This window comes from Bos javanicus, chromosome 9 (genome assembly GCF_032452875.1).
Source record: "Bos javanicus breed banteng chromosome 9, ARS-OSU_banteng_1.0, whole genome shotgun sequence".
Taxonomy (NCBI): domain Eukaryota; kingdom Metazoa; phylum Chordata; class Mammalia; order Artiodactyla; family Bovidae; genus Bos; species Bos javanicus.
The window spans coordinates 65,531,347-65,551,000 of NC_083876.1; the positions used below are offsets into that span (position 1 = coordinate 65,531,347).

Consider the following 19,654-nt stretch of genomic DNA (forward strand, 5'->3'; position numbering starts at 1 on the left):
TAAAATTTTGTTTGAGGTAGTTGACTTAATAGAGGTCTTTTTTTCAATCTGAAGATCAGATTCTTTGTGAAAGGTGGCATTTCCAAACTTGAGGCATTTGAGAAACTTCCCAGGTTTAAGATAAAGATAACAGTTGTGGCAAAAAACTAAAAACTGAGCAGAGCGAGTCCGTGTTGTTTTTAACCAAGAAGGTGCTCACAGATGGCTCAGAGAGAGATTTAGCAACTCTGTGCTAATCACACCCGTACATGGGAATATCTCCATTGAAAACAGACAGACTCCAAGTCACCCTTTCAGTAACTTGCATACTTCGTTAGTAACAATAAAGTATAATATTTAATGGCCTAGGGACCTCCCTGGCCATCCAATGGTTAAGACTTCAGCTTCCATGCAGGGGCTGTAGGGTTGATCCTTGGTTGGGGAGCTAAGATCTCACTTGCCAAAAAACCAAAACCTAAAACAGAAGCAATATTTTAACAGATTTAATTAAGACTTTTAAAATGATCCACATTAAAAAAAACTTTAAAAAATGTTTAATGGCCTCAAATATTCCATGCTTTGTTTTATAATTACAGTTGGATGTATATTATTATAATCACCATGAGAGTTCACGAGAGATAGTTCCCATTCAAAGTATATTAAAGATACAAAAGTATTGTAAGTTCTGGCCAGACTCGTTTCTTGACATTTCTAAACTGTGTTAACCCCAGATTAAATTATTAGGTTAATTTCTCATACTTAATAAATTATCTGAAATGAAAACACAATATGTAAAAAAAAGTATCCGTTTGGCATAAAAAGATTGATTTATCTGTGTTTACAGTGTTTTACCACATCTGACACCTTATGTGAAATATCCATTAATTATATAGTTACAATGTCCTATATTATTACATGTCAATGACCAAAAGATGATAAGCACCAAGATTCAAGTTTAAATTTTGCTTTCAGAATATAACATAAAATAGTTTTCTTTCCCAAGAAAACTTTCTCAATTAAATATCTGTTGATCAGCCACTATGTGTCAGACACTGTATTAAACTTTTAGTACAGTGTAGAATAAGACCAACATGTTTTCCAGCTCTTATAGGGCTTATATTCTAGTTTGGGAAACAGAAAATAACAAATGCATGCACAAGAAATTACAGATTTGCAAGACTGCTATAGATGGAATTAGAAGAGTAATTTAATATAAAGTAATCTGAGGAAGCCTCTTTTAAACAGGGTGATCAGGAAAGGCCTCTGAAGAGATGACATATAAGCTGAGCCTTGAAGGAAAAATGGTAGAGTATTATTTCCTGAATGATCTATAAATCATTCCTGCTGTAACCAGACCATACAGGATCATAGCAGAAAATATGTAGCTGCTCTTGTGGCTCATACTGTTAGTGAGAGACCAGACAGCTGTTGTGTGGGTTGTTCTAGAAAAGGAAGAACATATTGGATAGTATTTTTCTGTATTTGTTTCTGACTTTTATTAATTACTTAGAGAATTACTTGGATTATAGAATGAAATTTATATTCTTCAAATACATAAATGTTTCCAGTTTAATGGGGAGTCAAATTTTAACTGAAAGCATTAAGTGTAAAAGGTATGATGCTATAATGTATCAGCAGTGACATGTGCAGAATAATTTAAGGAAACAAAAATGTAGTAGTAGCAGATTGAGTAGAATTAACTTTTTGTTATTATTGAATAGATTATATATTACAAGCTAAGAATGAGATATCAGTAAAAAGTTAAATGAGACTTTGTGTATCTTTAATGCATCTAAGCATTCATTAGGCACTCTATGACAACTGACTAATTAAAAGAAGGAAAACAGACAAATATGATATTTATAAAACATCTCTGTAATTTTTTTTTTTTTGGCTGAGCCATGTGTCATCTAGGATATTAGTTCCCCAACTAAGAATCAAACCCTTGCCCCCTGAAGTGGAAGTGCAGATTCTTAACCACTGGGCCACCCAGGAAGTCCTAAAATGTCTCTGAATTTTATCTTTTGTGTTCGTCAAAAAGTTCATTTGTGGGGTGGTACAGAAAATCCAAATGGACTTTTTGGCAAATCCAATATTATTCCATAACAGTCCTGGGGACCACAATGAGACATTTCAGTTGTCATGATTATGCAGGAACCTACTGGTTCCCTAGTCCATAGCTATTCCCCATTCCCACTCTCATTTTTACTGAAAGAACCCCATTTTGTGCCAATATCAAGCAGTCAGATGTTTTTGGAGAAGCTATGTCCTTCTTCAACCACAAAGAGGGAATTGTGTTGGTTTCAGCCAATCATGGTAACCTCCAATTCCACTATCCCAGGACTAATTTGAGCTTCTCCACTGGCCAGGGATTGGTGATCCACTTCTGACACATGATGTTTGAAAACAAGTCAGTGTTAACGGTGGCAGAGTGATTTTAGGAAAAATCTTTCTTGCTGTCTAAAAGAAACACATGGGAAAAAATATACCACTCCTCTATGTTCTATCTCTTGATCTTATATTTACTTTTGATGTCAGTATTTGCGGCTGGTAAGAATGGATATGAGCCAGGATCCAGAAACTAACAGGTTAGAAGGATATAAGGATCCTGGGAACATTTTAATGCAGTTGAGGTTATCAAATAATCTTCAGTGGAAATACTCAACATCTGGATTCCTTATATGAAAATAGTAATTTTCTTATTTCAATTTTAGACTCTTTTAGATGAGTTTTAGTTATTTGCAGCAGAGTGATCTTCATTCAGTGACTAGTTCTATTCTCAGGTAGTGTTTAGTAGGTTAACTGAATATATTTTTTTATAATCTAAATATATAATTGACTTAGTATTTCACATAGATAAGGTTAAAATACTCAGCAATGGGATGAGTATTCACCAGGCAATGCTCCTTGTATGTGTGTGTACTGAGTCGTATCCGACTCTTTGTGACCCCAAAGACTGTAGCCCACCAGGCTCCTCTGTCCCTGGAATTTTCCCAGGCAAGAATACTGTTGCCATTTCCTTCTCCAGGGGATCTTCATGGCCCAGGAATTGAACCCACATCTCCTGTGGCTCCTGCATTGCAGGTGGATGCTTCACTAATGAGACACTGGGGAAGCCTGCTCCTCATATAGGTATATTCAAATTGTTATCGTTATCTCACTGATTCTTAAAATCTTTGTGGTAGAGAAAATGTTTTTTAGTAGTTCTCTCTTTTGAAAGACTAAATTGAAATTTACCAAGCAAGATATTATCTAAGGTGGTTCTTAATACTTTTAGTCTCAGGACCCCTTTAAACTCCTAAAAATTATTGAGAATAATTATTTGAACTGTGGTGTTGGAGAAGACTCTTGAGAGTCCCTTGGACTGCAAGGAGATCCAATCAGTCAATCCTAAAGGAAATCATTCCTGAATATTCATTGGAGGGACTGATGTTGAAGCTGAAACTCCAATACTTTGGCCACCTGATGCGAAGAACCAACTCATTGGGAAAGACCCTGATGCTGGGAAAGATCGAAGGCAGGAGAAGAAGGGGAAGGCAGAGGATGAGATGGTTGGATGGCATCACCGACGTGATGGACATGAGTTTGAGTACACTCTGGGAGTGGGTGATAGACAGGAAAGCCTGGCGTGCTGCAGTCCATGGTTTCGCAAAGAGTCAGACATGACTAAGTGACTGAACTGAACTGATTTCAAAATAAAAAGTTAAGAGCCCCAAGGACCTTTACTTAATGTGGGTTATATCTGTCAATAGTTACTGTATTAAAAATTAAAAGTGAGAACATTTCAAGCTATGTATATTTATTCCTTTAGAATAACAATATCCTGTTGCATAGTAATATAAAATATGTATTTTATAAAAATAACTTTTTTCTAAACTAATTTCTTTTGCAAATCTCTTTAATATTTAACTTTATAGAAAATGATTGGATTCTCTTGTCTGCTCTGCATTCAATCTGTTGCAGTATGTCATCCTGGTCGAAGTACATGAAGGAAATCTGGTCTCAAACAAGTATGTTTGGAAAAGAAAGCATTTTTTTTTAACCCTTACATGCATTCTAGAGATTCCACAGAAGTCCTACATACTTCATAATCCACTAATCTAACATGGTCAGACGACACCAAAACTTTAAGGGTCCATATTGTTTCATTTTCCATCATCAGGTAGTCACAAGCAAATACTTGCAAAAATTAGAAGAATTAGAGCCAGTTCTCTGCCTTAAGGAAAATTTCACTCTCTATGATCATGATAAATGACTCATCTGTTAAACAACCAAATTTGAGTTATCTTTAAAAATTATTGAAAAAAAATTCAGGAGACTAAGAGGAGAAGCCATGAGCTCAGAATCAGTTGTGAAATGCTTTATCTGGTAGTCACTAGGTTTCTCCAGGAATTCTGGGAGGCTCATCTTAGGTACATGGCAGGGTGTTGGGGGCCAGAGTGAGGTACTCCGCCCATGGCAAAGGTCATGAGGAAGGAGGCTCGACATACGCAAAGGCGGGATCGAGCCTCAGGAGTCCCCCTGGAAATCCTCGAGCGTCTACCCCCATAACCAGAGCCTGCTTACTTTACTACTTTGTGCTCTTACCTACACCTCTGACTTTACAGGGGGCTGTCCCCCACCACCTCTTTCGGAGAAGGAGTTAACCTAGAGCTCCAGTCAATAAAAACTCTTGGGTGTGACAAGAGTGTTTTAACCTACAAACTCCTCTGAAGGTTCTCTAGCCTGCCTGACAGGCTCGTCTGGCCACATGTGATCGCTCACAGCCTCCCAACCGTGAGAGGCACAAGATGCTTTAAACCTTCTAAAAACAGGTTCCTTAGAAAAGTTAGAAAACTATAAGTATAGTGGGCTAATTAGAAATTGCGTTGGTGAAGGGTTTTTCATTTGTTGAGCCAATGTTTGTTGCTAAGTCTCCATATCCCCTGCCCTTACACACATTAATGAATATATAGAATTAACCTTTGATATTAATCACGTTAGACCTTAGGCTAAGTAAATTCTTTCCTTAACTAAAACCCACTACACCCTCACCCTGTAGGAATGTAACTTTATTTGGGTGGCGTCTGTTTTGAGAATAATCAGCCCTGGAGAAATAAGTGTCCTGGTTGACTGACCGCTGTCACAAGGAGAGGGTCGTAAATTGTCAGCAGGCCCCCCTGGCCAGAAGATGATGTAACACCCCTAAGACCTCTGTATACATTTGTATGAAGCACCTGACTTTGATAAAAGTCAGGACTGCTGACCCCGCGTGGCTTTTGCATAACATCTCAGTGTATAAAAGTAGACCATGGAAAATAAAGAATTGGGATCAGTTTCTCGAAATACTGGTCTCCCCATGTCTCTCTCTCCCTCTGGCTGAGTCTCCATCTGGAGCGCGGAACCCACCATGCTTACTAATTATGCCTGGGCTTCTAAGATCCGACCGGGGAGGCCTCAGTGTCTCCTCTCCTTCGGGAGAACGGAAGGACGCCTGCGGCCTACGTAAGTGGTGCAAGCTTCTTGTCTTGAAGTTTTATTGGTCCCCCGCGTAAACCAAGCTACTCAGCCTCTTTTCTCCACTGAATTTTCCTACTGAGCTATCCTCATCCTATTACTCTTTATATCTTTGATAAAATATTTAAATAAATAGGTCGCCGACGCCGTCCCCGCTTCGAATACCCTGGATCAGCCGGGGCAGGACCCCGGCAGCAGGGTGCTCTTCCTGCCTGTCACTTGAAGTCAGGTATGGCTTTGTGATACATGGTGGAAGTGATATGTCTCATTTCTGAATGGAAGCCTTACGAACCAATGGGCAGTTGTCATGTACCTTTCCTCCTTGTCTGGATGGAGGAGATTGCGGCAGTCTGAATAAGGAAGATATGGAGGAACTCCCACCCACCAGAAGCAAACTTTGCGGTTTTTAACTAGTGAGATTTTGGAGTTGTTTGTTCCTGATATGACATAGTCTGTGCTGCCTGATTCATTTTACCTTTTGATCTGTTAATAAAGAATGCCATAGAAGCAAACACTATAATCATAAAATTCTTCCTATAATCTTAACAAGCTAGAAGTCTAGATAAGGGTTATTTTGCTTTTGACCAAAGGTTTATAGGGAAAGAAATGTATTTAACGTGATCTTTGAAGCAAATCATAATGATCAAAAAGCAATGCCAAATTGAAGTGAATTTCTAATTATGTAGGCAGCATTTTGGAGTTGTTTTTATCAAAATAGTTTTCATTCATTCTAAAAATATTCATCTACTAAAACTATGTGAAGACTCTGCTAGACTCTAAGAAGGTATATCAATGGGATCCACCCTCATGGAGTGATTTATCACCTGAAAACTTTATAGAAACTATGAGTCTAAGTCAGACTTTAGCCCCTTATATTTTTTAAAAAGTACCATTTTTTTTAATGATACATAATAGAATCTCAAATTAGCAATGACAAACAAAATTAAAGTTTCTTTTTCTCCTGTAAAGTAAAAATAGTTTAATGAGTAGACATTCTAAGGTTGGAATAACAGCTACTTTTAATCGGGGACCCACAGAGTTTCCTTCTCTCTGTTCTACCACCCCAAGGATATGGACTCTGCCTTTGTTGCCCTAGATAGCTGCTAGAGATCCAGGCCTCACATGTACACACTGGGTATTCTGGGAGAAGAGACAAAGAAGAAGGGTAAAAGGACTTATGATTGATTATATTAAGAAGGTGTTTTTGGAAGTTGCCATATAACTTTCATTTTTATTTTCTTTGGTCAGAATTTAGCCAAATAGCCACACCTAGCTGTAAGGAGAATTGGGAAATAAAGTCTTTATTGGGAGCAGCCCTTTCCTTTCCTAAAAATCAGGGATATTTTTACCAAGGAATAATGAATATTGAGATGGCAACTAGCATCCTCTGCCACACTGTTCTGTAGCAGTTATTATGTAAAACTACCTGCAAGAAATTTTATCAGAATAATCCATAAATTAGTTGATTCCCTACTTCATACTTGAGGCTTCCCAGGTGATGCTGGTGGTAAAGAATCCGCTTGTCAATGCACGAGATGTAAGAGATGAGGGTTCGATCTCTGAGTTGGAAAGATCCGCTCAGGAAGGGCATGACAACCCACTCCAATGTTCTTGCCTGGAGAATCCTGTGGACAAGAGGAGCCTGGTGGGCTACAGCCCATGGGGTTGCACAGAGTCAGATATGACTGAAGTGACTTAGTACGCATGCACACTACTTCATACTTATAGATTCAGCAGGCTCTGGGAGTCTGGAGCTATCATGCCTTCGATCATAGCACTAGGTATGATTAGAAAGCAAATTTCTCTAAGTTTGGACAAGTGAGACAGGATAAATTGGTCTACTGGGATTACCCTTAATCATCAAATGACACCTGAAATGATTATATCTTGAAGGGAATCTTTTAGCTAGAGTATATCTTTTATAATTTTTAATATGTATAATCTTGAACTTATAGAAAGGTTGCAAGGGCCTCTATATGCCGTTTACCCAAGTTCACCAATTGTTAAACATTTTGCCCTTTGTATCTTTCTCTCTCTCTATGTATGTATATATATATATATACACGCACACACTCATTTTTCTCAATTATATGAGAATAAGTTGCAGTCATTACACCTCTTTACTCCTAAACACTTTAGTGTGCATATCTTCTAATCAAGAACAATTTCTTTAATAATCACAGAGCAATTAACAAAACCAGGATATTCTACCTTGATACAATGACTATTATCTAATCCCCAGTAAATATTCAAATACAACCAATTACCCTAATAATGCCCTTTATTCCTGTTTTTCTTTTCTCCCATCAAGGATCCATCCAATCCAGGAATATACACTGATTTTAGTTTGCATGCCTCCTTAGTCCCCTTTAATCTGTAACAGTCCCTTAGTCTTTTTGTCTTTCATGACCTTGGCATTTTTTTCAAGAGTAGTGACCAGTTATTTTGCAGTTGTTTAGTTGCCAAGTCATGTCCAGCTCTTTGTGACCCCATGGACTGCAGCACGGGCTTTCCCAGTGGCTCAGAAGTAAAAAAGCCTCCTGCAATGCAGGAGATGTAGGTTTGATCCCTGGGTCAGGAAGACTCCCTGGCAGAGGGTATGGCAAGCCACTCCAGTATTCTTGCCTGGAAAAATCCCATGGACAGAGGAGCCTGGCAGGCTACAATCCATAGGGTTGCAAAGAGTCAGACACGACTGAAGTGACTAAGCATGCACACACAGATTGTAGCACGCCAGGCTTCCCTGTCCTTCACTGTCTCCTAGGGTTTGCTCAGATTCATTGAGTTGGTGATGCCATCCAATAATCTCGTCCTCTGTTACCGCCTTCTCCTTCTGTCCTCAATCTTTGCCAGCATCAGGGTCTTTTCCAATGAGTCGACTCTTTGCATCAAGTGGCCAAAATATTGGACCTTCAGCTTCAGCATCAGTCCTTCCAGTGAATATTCAGGGTTGATTTCTTTTAAGATAGACTGTTTTAATCTCCTTGCTGTCCAAGGGACTCTCAAGAGTCTTCTCCAGCACCACAATTTGAAAGCATAAATTTTTTTATATTGGGGCATCACTGATTAACAATGTTGTAACAGTTTCAGGTGAACAGCGAAGAGACATAGCCATGACTTATATGTGTTGTTTTTAATTTTTTACACATAACCTAAGGCTGATTCATGTTGATATATAGCAGAAACCAACACAATTTTGTAAAGCAATTATCCTCCATAAGCTTTTAATGTCAAATATATTGGTTTTATGAATTTGGAATTGTATAGTTCAAATAAACATATAACTGCTTTGAAAGATCCTTAAGTATTTTTACAACATTCAGGGAACTCAAATCAGTTTGGCTGGATTGTACCCACTCTGTACAGCCAAACACATAAAGACCTTGTTACAAAGGATCTGTGGTTTCACAGTCAAACTCCAACTCTGATTAAGCTCTGCACTGCAACAGGATTTAAGGCATCTATATTTTGGATGCAGAGGATTAAAGAGCCCACTTTATCTCATCACACTCTCCAGGAAACAAATGCTCCAGATATCAGCCTGGCACCAGCAAATGCTCCCTCCCCAGTTGCCTCACTAATGCCTCATCTTTAGGTAAACCTTCGCTGAGAGGTTTTCTTTTTTGAGGGGTAGGAGCTTTCCTAGTGGCTCAGGGTAAAGTATCTGCCTGTAATGCAGGAGAGTCGAGTTCAGTCCCTGGGCATGACAACCCACTCTTGTGTTCTTCCCTGGAGAATTCCATGGACAGAGGAGCCTGGCAGGCTACAGTCTATGGGGCTGCAAAGAGTTGGGGATGACTGAGAGACTAACACACACACTTTCTTTTTTTAATACAAGCATAGAAGATTCTTGGGGAAAAAATTCATTTTAATGACTAACCTTTACAGGTATTTCTTAAAAACATGATCTATATACTTTATATGGGTGACATTACATAGTCACCATCCTTGATAAGAATATTCCTGCCAATTTCCTCATCTTTCCTTGGAAGGTCCAGATCATAGGAGAAAAAGTATTCAAGTGAATCTCACTCTTTTCTGTCCAAAATTGCTCTCTTCCATATTGAAACACATTTAAGAAAACACAGAAACCACAACCAAACTCTTTGGAGACTAAGCAGTCTAGTCCAGATTTGGTAAACATCTATACTTTGCACTTCCTTTAAAGAAAACAGAAAGCGCTGGTTTGGCTGGAGATCACTCTATGTGTTAATGAAAACACTCCACATGGCCCAAGTGGTTTGTGACTGGCAAGTGTTACTCACACAAGTACCCGAGAAAAGACCATGTTCCACATAGCATAGGAAGCAAGCTTTGTCCCATTCATGTCATTTGTTGATACTTTAAAGGCACCAATGTTCAAACTTGAGTTTTTCTAACTAGTCCTAGTGTCTATTTGTCTCTCTCTAATTCTGTTTTACAATGTCATGCCATACTTTAATACCCTCTCACAGAAAGTGAAAGATTATTCAGTGTTTGGGATAAAACAGACTGTAACTTAAAATTCTCCTTCATTTGGCTTAATTTCCATGTATTTTAGGTATTTATTGATCATATGCACCTTTATTTGATTAACTAGAACACTGAGGTCAGAAGGTACTAGATGAAGAAGTTAGACTTACATAACCCAATAGGAACAGAATCCAGACTGTATTTCAAAGGGCTTCTGATCACTCAAGATATTCAAAGGACTTTAGAATAGGCCAGGTGAATAAGGAACGTGTGCTGTTTTAACTCTTGGACTGACTCAGCCGTTCCAGAGAACAGTGTGAAATAAAGCTCTTTGAAATATAGAATTTTAAGTTATAGTCTATTTTATCCTAAATACTGAATAATCTTTCACTTTCTGCCAGAGGGTATTAAAGTATGGCATGACATTGTAAAACAGAAGCAGAGAGAGTCAAATAGACACTAGGACTAGTAAGAGAAACTCAAGGCCATATGGCCCAGTAATTCCACACCAGAATATATACTCAAAGGAATTGAAAAGAAATGCCCAAACAAAAATTTGACCATAAATATTCAGAGCACCACTATTTCCAATAGGCAAAACAGAAACAACCCAAGTGTCCAAAAGGAAGTTTCTTTCTAGAAACAACCATATCAAAGGCACTCTGTAGGGACTCTCATTCTATATGTGCATTATTTAGCTTCCAAATTACTTAATGAATTCCAGAATAATCTAAAGAGGAGGCAGGGTAGGTAACCAAGATGCACATAAAGTCTAACCAGCTGCCGGTGGCCCCTGGAAGCCTGCGGCACATCCACACACGTGGTCCGTGCAGTATGTCAACGCAGACACTCTTCTCTGGAGTGGTTGAGTCAGCCTGAGGGTTAAAGGAGCACACATTCCCTTACTCACCTGACCTGTTCCAAAACCCTTTGAATATCCTGAGTGACCCCAAGCTCTTTGAAATACAGTCTGGATTCTGTTCCTATTGGGTTATGTAAGTCTAACTTCTTCATCTTGTACCTTCTGACCTCAGTGTTCTAGTTAATTAAATAAAAGGGCATTTTGTGAAGGAAAGTAGATCTTGGTGCAATTATGGCAGGCGGCTTCTTTTTCTTTTTAATAATGAGAAACATAATGGAAACAAAAGTTTCCAGTGGCCTACAGAGGCTTCCCAAAACTTCCACTGTGAAAACTGAATGCCTCAAGCCACACATGAGCCAATGGCTCAGGGGCCCACTGTGTGTGATTTTCCTCTAGAACTGAGCTGCTTCACAGGTGAGCTGCTTCACTGTGACTTGATCGTTAACTGCAGTATCCTTGGAAGTTTTTCCTAACTTGGGAGGTCCAGATACTCTTCAATTACCCAAGACCATCATTTGCCTTGTTTGCTTCCCCTAGATCCAGAGCATCAAAATCAATTTGAACCTAATTTTGCTCTGACTTTGGACAATTTATTGAAATCACTTACAAAGCCTCAGTTTACCTATCTGTAAAATACCCCTCAGGTTTAGGGTAAGTCAACTGAAACAGGTGTTTAAAATGCTGTCATAAAGACATACAGATGGCCAAAAAGCACATGAAAAGATGCTCCATGTCATTAACTATAAAGGAGATGCAAACCAAAAGCTACAGCAAGACATCACTTCACACCTCCTAGGAAAGCTAGAATTAAAAAAAATGAAAAACAGTAAATGTTGGTGATGATGTGGAGAAACTAGAACCCTTGTATATGGCCGGTGGTAATGAAAAATGGAAACTGTGAAAAATAGTCTGGAAGTTTCTCAATAAGTTAAGCACAGAATGACTATATGACCCAGTAATTCCACACTAGAATATATACTCAAAAGAACTGAAAAAAAGTGCCCAAACAAAAATGTGAACATGAATATTCAGAGCACAACTATTTCCAATAGGCAAAACATAGAAACAACCCAAGTGTCCATCACTCGATGAATGGATAAACAAATGTGGTACATCCAAACAGTGGAATATTACTCACCCATGAAAAGGAACAAAGTGCCGATGCATGCTGCAACACGGATGAAATCTTAAAAATAATACACTCAGGAAAAGAAGCTAGATCTAAACAGCTGCTTATTAAATGAATCAGTTTATATGAAGTACTCAGAATAAGCAAATCCATAGAGACAAAAAGCACGTTAGTAAGTGCCAGGGACTGGTAGGAGGGGAGGCTGGGAAGGGGTGTGGGGTTTGGTGATGAAAATGTTCTGGGACTAAATAGGGGGGATAGTTGTACAACTGTGAATATTAAAATGTTACTAATGATACATTTTATATTACATGTACTTTATCACATTAAAATTTGTTGTTGCATAGTAAGCATTCCATAAACATTAGTTATTATTACTAGATAACTTTAGGCATTTTAAGTGTCCTCAGAATAAAATTATCTAATGGTTATTATCTAACAATATTATGCATTGGATTTCATTCTATTGCTTTCTAACTGATACACTTCTTATCTCCAACTGAACTGCGTGCTCTATCAGATAAGGATAAAACTTCATTATCCTTCGTCAAGCCATCCTTGTGCCTAAACAGAACTTTCTGTGTGAACTGATCTGAGAGATGCTGAACATCTTACTTGTTCCAAGGTCCTTACCCCATGGACTTCCTCTGAGCTCCGAAATTCCACACAAGCAGGACTGTAATGTGTAAAGCACTATGACTCCACTGTTGAACTGCAGGCTTATTATCTAGACGATAGTTAATAATTATATTAAATGTAATAATTAATAATTGCATTAAATGTAACATCTTAGTGAATTAAGTCAGTCACCAAAGAAAACATCTGAGGACATGGGACCTTGGTAGGGGATGAGTGAGGTAACAGTTTGGCCTACCAAGGTGATCTTCAGTGCGCAGTTCTGAACCACCAGGGCAGTGGGAGGAAACACCTGTGGAGGAGGGTAGCTGAGAGGAAAGAAATCTGAGACACAAATTTCACTTAGTTGAGATTTTGTGTTCCATATCATTATGTCTACCCCAATATAGCGGGTACCCAGTATGAAAACCAAGATGTTTCTTTAGAATGAAGTAATGAGTGAATGAATGATGTCTCAAATAGGTTTTAAAAGGCCCCCTTCTCTTTTTTTTAAACTTTTTTTTTGTCCTTGCCACATGGCATGTGGAATCTAGTTATCATATATCAAACCTGGGTGTCCAGCACTGGAAGCACAGTCTTAGTCACTGGACTACCAGGGAAGTCTCCTACACCCTCTCTTTTATCACCAATGTAACTAAAGTAATAATAATAGGAGTTAACATTTTTAGAGCTTATCATGGGCTAAACAACACATGTGATTATTTGATTCAATCTGCCCATAATCCTACGAAATAATTAAATTCATTGTCTTCAATCTACACACACACACACAAAGGACACTGAGATTTAGAAAAGTTGAGCAGTTTGCCCAAATTAAAGCCTCACAGAGTTGGGTCTTTATCCATCTAGAACCTCCACCCTACCCACTACACTGACTATTCTCACGCGCTCTTCCACTGTTCGTGGGAACATCAGCATGTGCTGAATTGACGTTAGAGTATGAGTCAGAGCCAGCAGTAGCAAGAAGCAATCGCACACACTGTGGGGTAGAGGGCCACTTTGGTCATTTCCCTCTCTGCTCTTGACAGTCACCTGTATTTCCCACCTGAGCCTGGAAGCAGTAATTGTTAATATCAAGGCAAGATCATCATAGCCACTATGAGGAGAGCATATCAAGCGCTCATTCCAGGTGGGCTGGCATTCTCTCTCTGTGGAAAACTGAACAGAAAGATGTCTTGAAATAATGTGATTGAAACTTGCAATTCCATCTGGCCACAGGTGATATTTGTTGCAAGCGCTATGTTTAGCTTGTGTGGAATATCCACAGCCCATTTTATTTCTTTTATTTTGTTTCAACATATTTACCGAGTAGCCATTCATGAGCTTCAGTAACACATAAGCTATGCCAGTTATGTTTATTTAATGACTTCTCAGGATAGCCAATGACCAGCAAACTTCAGACAATCCAAACACCTGGGCTGAATATTTCTTAGCATTGCTACTAACTATTGTATACATTGGGCCAGTTGTCCTTACACCTGTGTAGATTTGTGTATTGCATTTATGTGCTTTCAACACAGGTGAAAGAAAAGTAAGACTTTGGATCCAAAACAACTGTGTGTGGAATGTCATACAACCAATTCATCTGGTAATATTTGGAATTTTTCATTCTCCACTCCAGTGTTTGTATAGTGCCTTCAATTAATCTGCATATGCATAATTTAGGAAGACATAAGTAGACTAAGTTGATTTAGCAATCACTTTTCATTCTATATCATTCTCTTCAATGGATCAAAAATTCAATATGGCTTTTATCTAGAACTGCTGCTGTTTTCTTGACTTGTAGGCTTTTCCTTTCACAGCTAAGGCTATAGCTTTTCATCCAGTTAACTGTAAAACCTTAATCTCTTCCATGCTGTGATATTCTCCAGAGACAGTGAGCAGGGAATGTTTCAGGATTTAAATTCAAGAGTGGTGTGACCAGGAGCAGCTGTCCCTTTCTGACTTGAGCAGAGGCATGCAGTGACTGGGGACAGGTTACAATCCTGTCTATGCACATGTGGTAACGTGTTACTCCAAACACCCAACATTCCTGGCTCCCCTCAACTCTACACACACAAACCCACACGCTGGCAAATGGCTACAGTGCTGCAACCAGATGGGTGAGTGGCCTGAGAGTTGCTGAGACCATATGATGCAATCAGAAATTTGACTTGCTGGAGATATTAATTACCTTTCATTCAGGTAAATACTATAATGTGCTCAGGAGGGAATTGTTATTTGGAGTGGACTCCTGTTCTAGAGTATGGGCTAACAGGAGACTGCTCTGGTTGGTTGCTTTAGGATCTACACTATCAACAAGGCTTCCTGAAAAGATAACTAAAGGACTCCCAGCTCGGGTAAGCACATGTTTACACCAAGCAGAAAGTAACAACAACAACAACAACATTTTCAAAATTTGTAGTTTGGTTTCTGACCTTTTGCAGGAATCAGTATCAGTTCAGTTCAGTCGCCCAGTCGTGTCTGACTTTGTGACCACATGGACTGCAGTATGCCAGGCAGATGGGCTCATGCATGCTCCTGCAAAGTGGCTTCAGTCGTGTCCGACTCTTTGCAACCCTATAGACTGTAGCCCGCCAGGCTCCTCTGTCCATGGGAGTCTCCAGGCAAGAATACTGGAGTGGGTTGCCATGCCCTCCTCCAGGGGATCTTCCTGACCCAAGAACTGAATCTGTGTCTCTTACGTCCCCTGCATTGGCAGGCGGGTCCTTTACTACTACTCCGCCTAGGAAGCCCCAATCTTGTGAGGTGAGATAAAAAGTACATAGATGAAAACCCAACAGGCTGAGAATGGTGAAACCAAGGCGCAGAAAGACATTTATGGGTTGTTGACGAAATTTTGGAAGAAGACAATAAATATCCTTAGGGTTTAGAATCCATTAATGAACTCTTCTATGACATGTAACTGAAGGTTTTCTAAACTGTTACAACCTATATTCATAAACTATCAGTCAAGCAAAAGATAGTTCTAAAATCTGTGATGTTAAATACTAGAGAAAGGATAATTAAAGCAGAAATATTTACCAAATACACACTATGTACTAGATATTCTTCATAATGTTATTAGACATACTCATTGGAAAAGCATAACAGGCATTACCTCGGCTATAGTAGAAAAGGTAGAAGTTGATCTGGGCCCTGAAAAGTGGTTAGAATTGACACAGATAGTAGATAAGAATGGAGATCTTTCCAGGGAAGAAAAGTAACCTGAACAAAAGTAGGGAGGTGTGAAAGGGCTTGACTTCCTCTGGAGACAGTAAACAGGTTTCTGCAGGAGAGATGATGCGCTGGGGAGCAAAGACAAGTCAAGCTGGGTGGATGAGGCTTGATTACTGAAGGTCATGATAGTCAGAGGAGTTTGGGCCTGATGAAGTAATCAAAAAAATAATGACGGTCAAAGAAGGACTGTGAAGAAAATGATGGCAAAATTACATGCAGAATGGAATGGAGGGGATAGAGTCTGGGAATAGATAGGCCAGTTAAAAAACTGTTACAGAAATAATAATATTAATAGGACATTATAATAACAACAGCTAATGCTTACATGGCTTCCCAGATGGCTCAGTGGTAAAGAATCTGCCTTCCAATGCAGGAGACACAAAAGACAAAGATTTGATCCCTGGGTCAGGAAGATCCCCTGGAGAAGAAAATGGCAACCCACTCCAGTATTCTTGCCTACAGAATCCCATGGACAGAGGAGCCTTGTGTGCTACAGTCCATGGGGTCTCAAAGAGGCAAACATGACTGAGCACACACACCCAAAACAAAACACAAATGCTTATATAGATTTTATTATAGGCCAGACTCTCTTCTAAATGCTCTCCATATAGTAACCCATCTAATCCTCAAATGACTCTGTGAGATGGGTAGGAACACTTTTACAGATAAGGGTCTGAGCCACTGAGAGTTTTCCAGACTTAGCAAAGGTAAAAGTTTAGACAAAGCAGTAATACAGTAATTAAGTAGTAATATGGGCATGAGGGCTTAGGCTAGGTTAATGTATTAGGGATAAGAGAAAAGAGAGCCTAGTAAGCTCTGTAATCTTAATAGCATACTTCTTGCCCCCAAAGTCATCAACAGAAGCTCATAAAGTTCTCTTTGCCCAATATTTATGCTTCTAGAATCCCTTGTGGACCTTGTCTCTCAAACTTGCTTATTGCATCATTCAGGTTCTACGCTACAAAACCTTCCCCATATTTCTCACTGCTGTTCTCAGTCCTCTCCAATGGACTTGCTACTTTGATCTCTCAGTGGGTGGGTTGATGGGTGATGAATCCCAAGTGTCCAGTGCTCTGGTCACATGGTCACGGCCCACCCCCTTTCCCATTCCCATGCCCAGGCTGCCTTAGATCTTAAAGCCCCAGACCTCCAGCTCACTCTGCAGGAAGAGCAAGCAGGATGCATGTGAAGGACATTTACAGAGGAAGATTGGATTGTTGATGAACTGAATGAAAGGATAATGTTCTAGACACCAACATCTCCAGTCTCCAGAGAAGTACTCTGTATTACCACCCATAGAAGATGTACTGTATTAGTATTACCACCCACAGAAGATGAGATCCATGATAAGATCAATCTGGATATGAAATGATAGACCTGTAGACTAATAGTGTCAGAAGGTATTCGTATTAGAGGGTTATTGAGTCAAATCCTATGTTGGGTTTGTATGGAACATGCAGGCAGAAGGGTTCTAGGGAGTTAATAGGTAGATGAAGCAGCCAAGTATGAAGCCTGGGGCCTCAAGATACTGGTTTGTGAGTCAAAAACCTAGTCATGGGAATGAATAGTGAACTGGGCTGGGTGAAGCAAGCAGATATCAAGAGAAGAATCTTAAGGGCTCAGGGGACAAAAGCTCAAATAGGAGGCATGAAAGTACATAGAAACCAAGGAACCAAAATGGAGACTGAGAAGGAAGAGAAGAGGAGGAGAAGCTGGACACCAGGGCCAAAGAACTCAAGAAGGGAAGAGAGTTTCAAAGAGTTTTTAACCTGATTCAAAGTAGGACATCTTTGGTTGCTTCCAAGTTTTGGAGATTATGAATAAAGCTGCTATAAATATCAATTTGCAGATTTTTGTGTGGACAGAAGTTTTCAACTCCTTTGAGTAAATACCAAAGGGTATAGTTGCTGGATCATATGGGACTCAGCCATTAAAAAGAATACATTTGAAAAGTTCTAATGAGGTGGATGAAACTGGAGCCTATTATACAGAGTGAAGTAAGCCAGAAAGAAAAACACCAATATAGTATACTAACACATATATATGGAATTTAGAAAGATGGTAACAATAACCCTGTATACGAGACAGCAAAAGAGACACTGATGTATAGAACAGTCTTTTGGACTCTGTGGGAGAGGGAGAGGGTGGGATGATTTGGTAGAATGGCATTGAAATATGTATAATATCATATATGAAACGAGTCGCCAGTCCAGGTTCAATGCACGATACTGGATGCTTGGGGCTGGTGCACTGGGATGACCCAGAGGGATGGTATGGGGAGGGAGGTGGGAGGAGGGTTCAGGATGGGGAACACATGTATACCTGTGGCAGATTCATTTTGATATATGGCAAAACCAATACAATATTGTAAAGTTAAATAAAATAAAATTAAAAAAAAAAGAAACCACTAAACTGCTTTACAAAGTGACTGTACCATTTTGCAATCTCATCAGCAATAAATGAAAAGTTACTACTTTAATTTAAATTGATTACAATTAAATCAAATTTAAAATACATTTTCTCCAAAGCACAAGCTCTATTTCAAGTGTCATGTGTAGTAAGTGGCTACTGCATTGGGCAGAGCATATACAGAACATTCCATCATCGCAGATAGTTGTGTTGGACAGTTATGTTTTATAGATTCAAGGGATTATATTTTTACAGGATAAGTACTTGGTGTATGTGCTATCTGAAGATCAGAAAGTCTCTACATAATGCCAGAATGATCTGACACTTCTGTTCTTTTGCTCCTGTCATTAATTAAAATTTCTGCCTAAGTGAATCATTGTTAGACATAGTTAAGGTAATTTGCCACTATTCCCAGATGTTCCCTGCAGTTTTGAATGTCTATCAAATTGCTATTACCTTTTCATAATTCTTAATTCATAGTTAGGGATATGGATTCCCTATGTATTCCTTGAGCCTCAAGCTCTAGTTGAGGATGTAAAAGGAGAAGAATCTGAGTTCACTAGGAAATCAAGATTTGGTGGTTACCCTTTTGTCCAACTTGAATGACAGAGCATTTCATAAGGATGGCATGCCCTGGTATAAATAGAATACAGTCTCTGACTTAAGTAGGTACCTTAGAGCCAGTTTCTACTAGACCATAGCCTAAGACATGTGGAGCAGACCAAATTAACAAGAGCATTAAATAAATAATGGATATAACTTCAACTAAATAATCAAGTAGAGTAGATAAATAAACCCTCAATTGGCAGGATGTTCTTGTCAATCCTATATCCAATCAATGTTGGCTGATCACCAGTCTTCTTGATGTAAATGGAACACGGTAGCATCCATATGTTGTCCTCCATGTAGTACTTTTTTTTTTTTTTACAGGAATATATGCTATTCTGCTGAGGATGATTCAATGTCATGCTCAGATCATGCAAAGTTGTAATTGCAACTTTAATAACTTTGCTGTATTTTGCTTTTCTATTGTAATCGTCATCTATACACTTATATACTTCAGAAGTTTATGATGTTTCTTTCCAAAGATATAAAAGAGAAATGCATAGCAAGCCTTGGGATAAATATATATAAGTTTTATGCCCCTGGTCCTATGCCAATGCCTTTCTGTTTTACATGCAAACATACATAGGCACACACACACATTCACAGGTGCATACACACCCTGGACCTTTAGCTGGGAAGAAAATCTCCCAGTAAATCCACTTACAATGTAACAGCAGCTTTTCATACTTTCCATTGCAAGACTAGAGGAAAACATCAGCATTTCTGCTCTCTTCAGAACTTGATAAGAATTTTTGAATGGTGACTCTCAGAAGACATTTTCCATCCTTCTCTCACTCCTCTATCTTTCAAAATGCTCTGAAAAGGAGCATTATGCTAATTTTTCTGTTGAAAATCATCCAGAGTTT

At 39.0% G+C, this 19,654-nt stretch overlaps 1 long non-coding RNA gene across 1 annotated transcript in view; it reads left to right on the forward strand.

Annotated features, from left to right (window-relative positions):
* Positions 1–915: 915 nt before the first annotated feature.
* LOC133254005 (uncharacterized) overlaps positions 916–19,654 on the forward strand; it is a 104,833-nt gene continuing 86,094 nt past the window's right edge. Inside the window, exons 1-2 of the long non-coding RNA XR_009738529.1 lie at positions 916–3,111; positions 3,897–3,989. This is a non-coding gene — a long non-coding RNA (uncharacterized LOC133254005). The remainder of the gene's footprint in view (positions 3,112–3,896; positions 3,990–19,654) is intronic.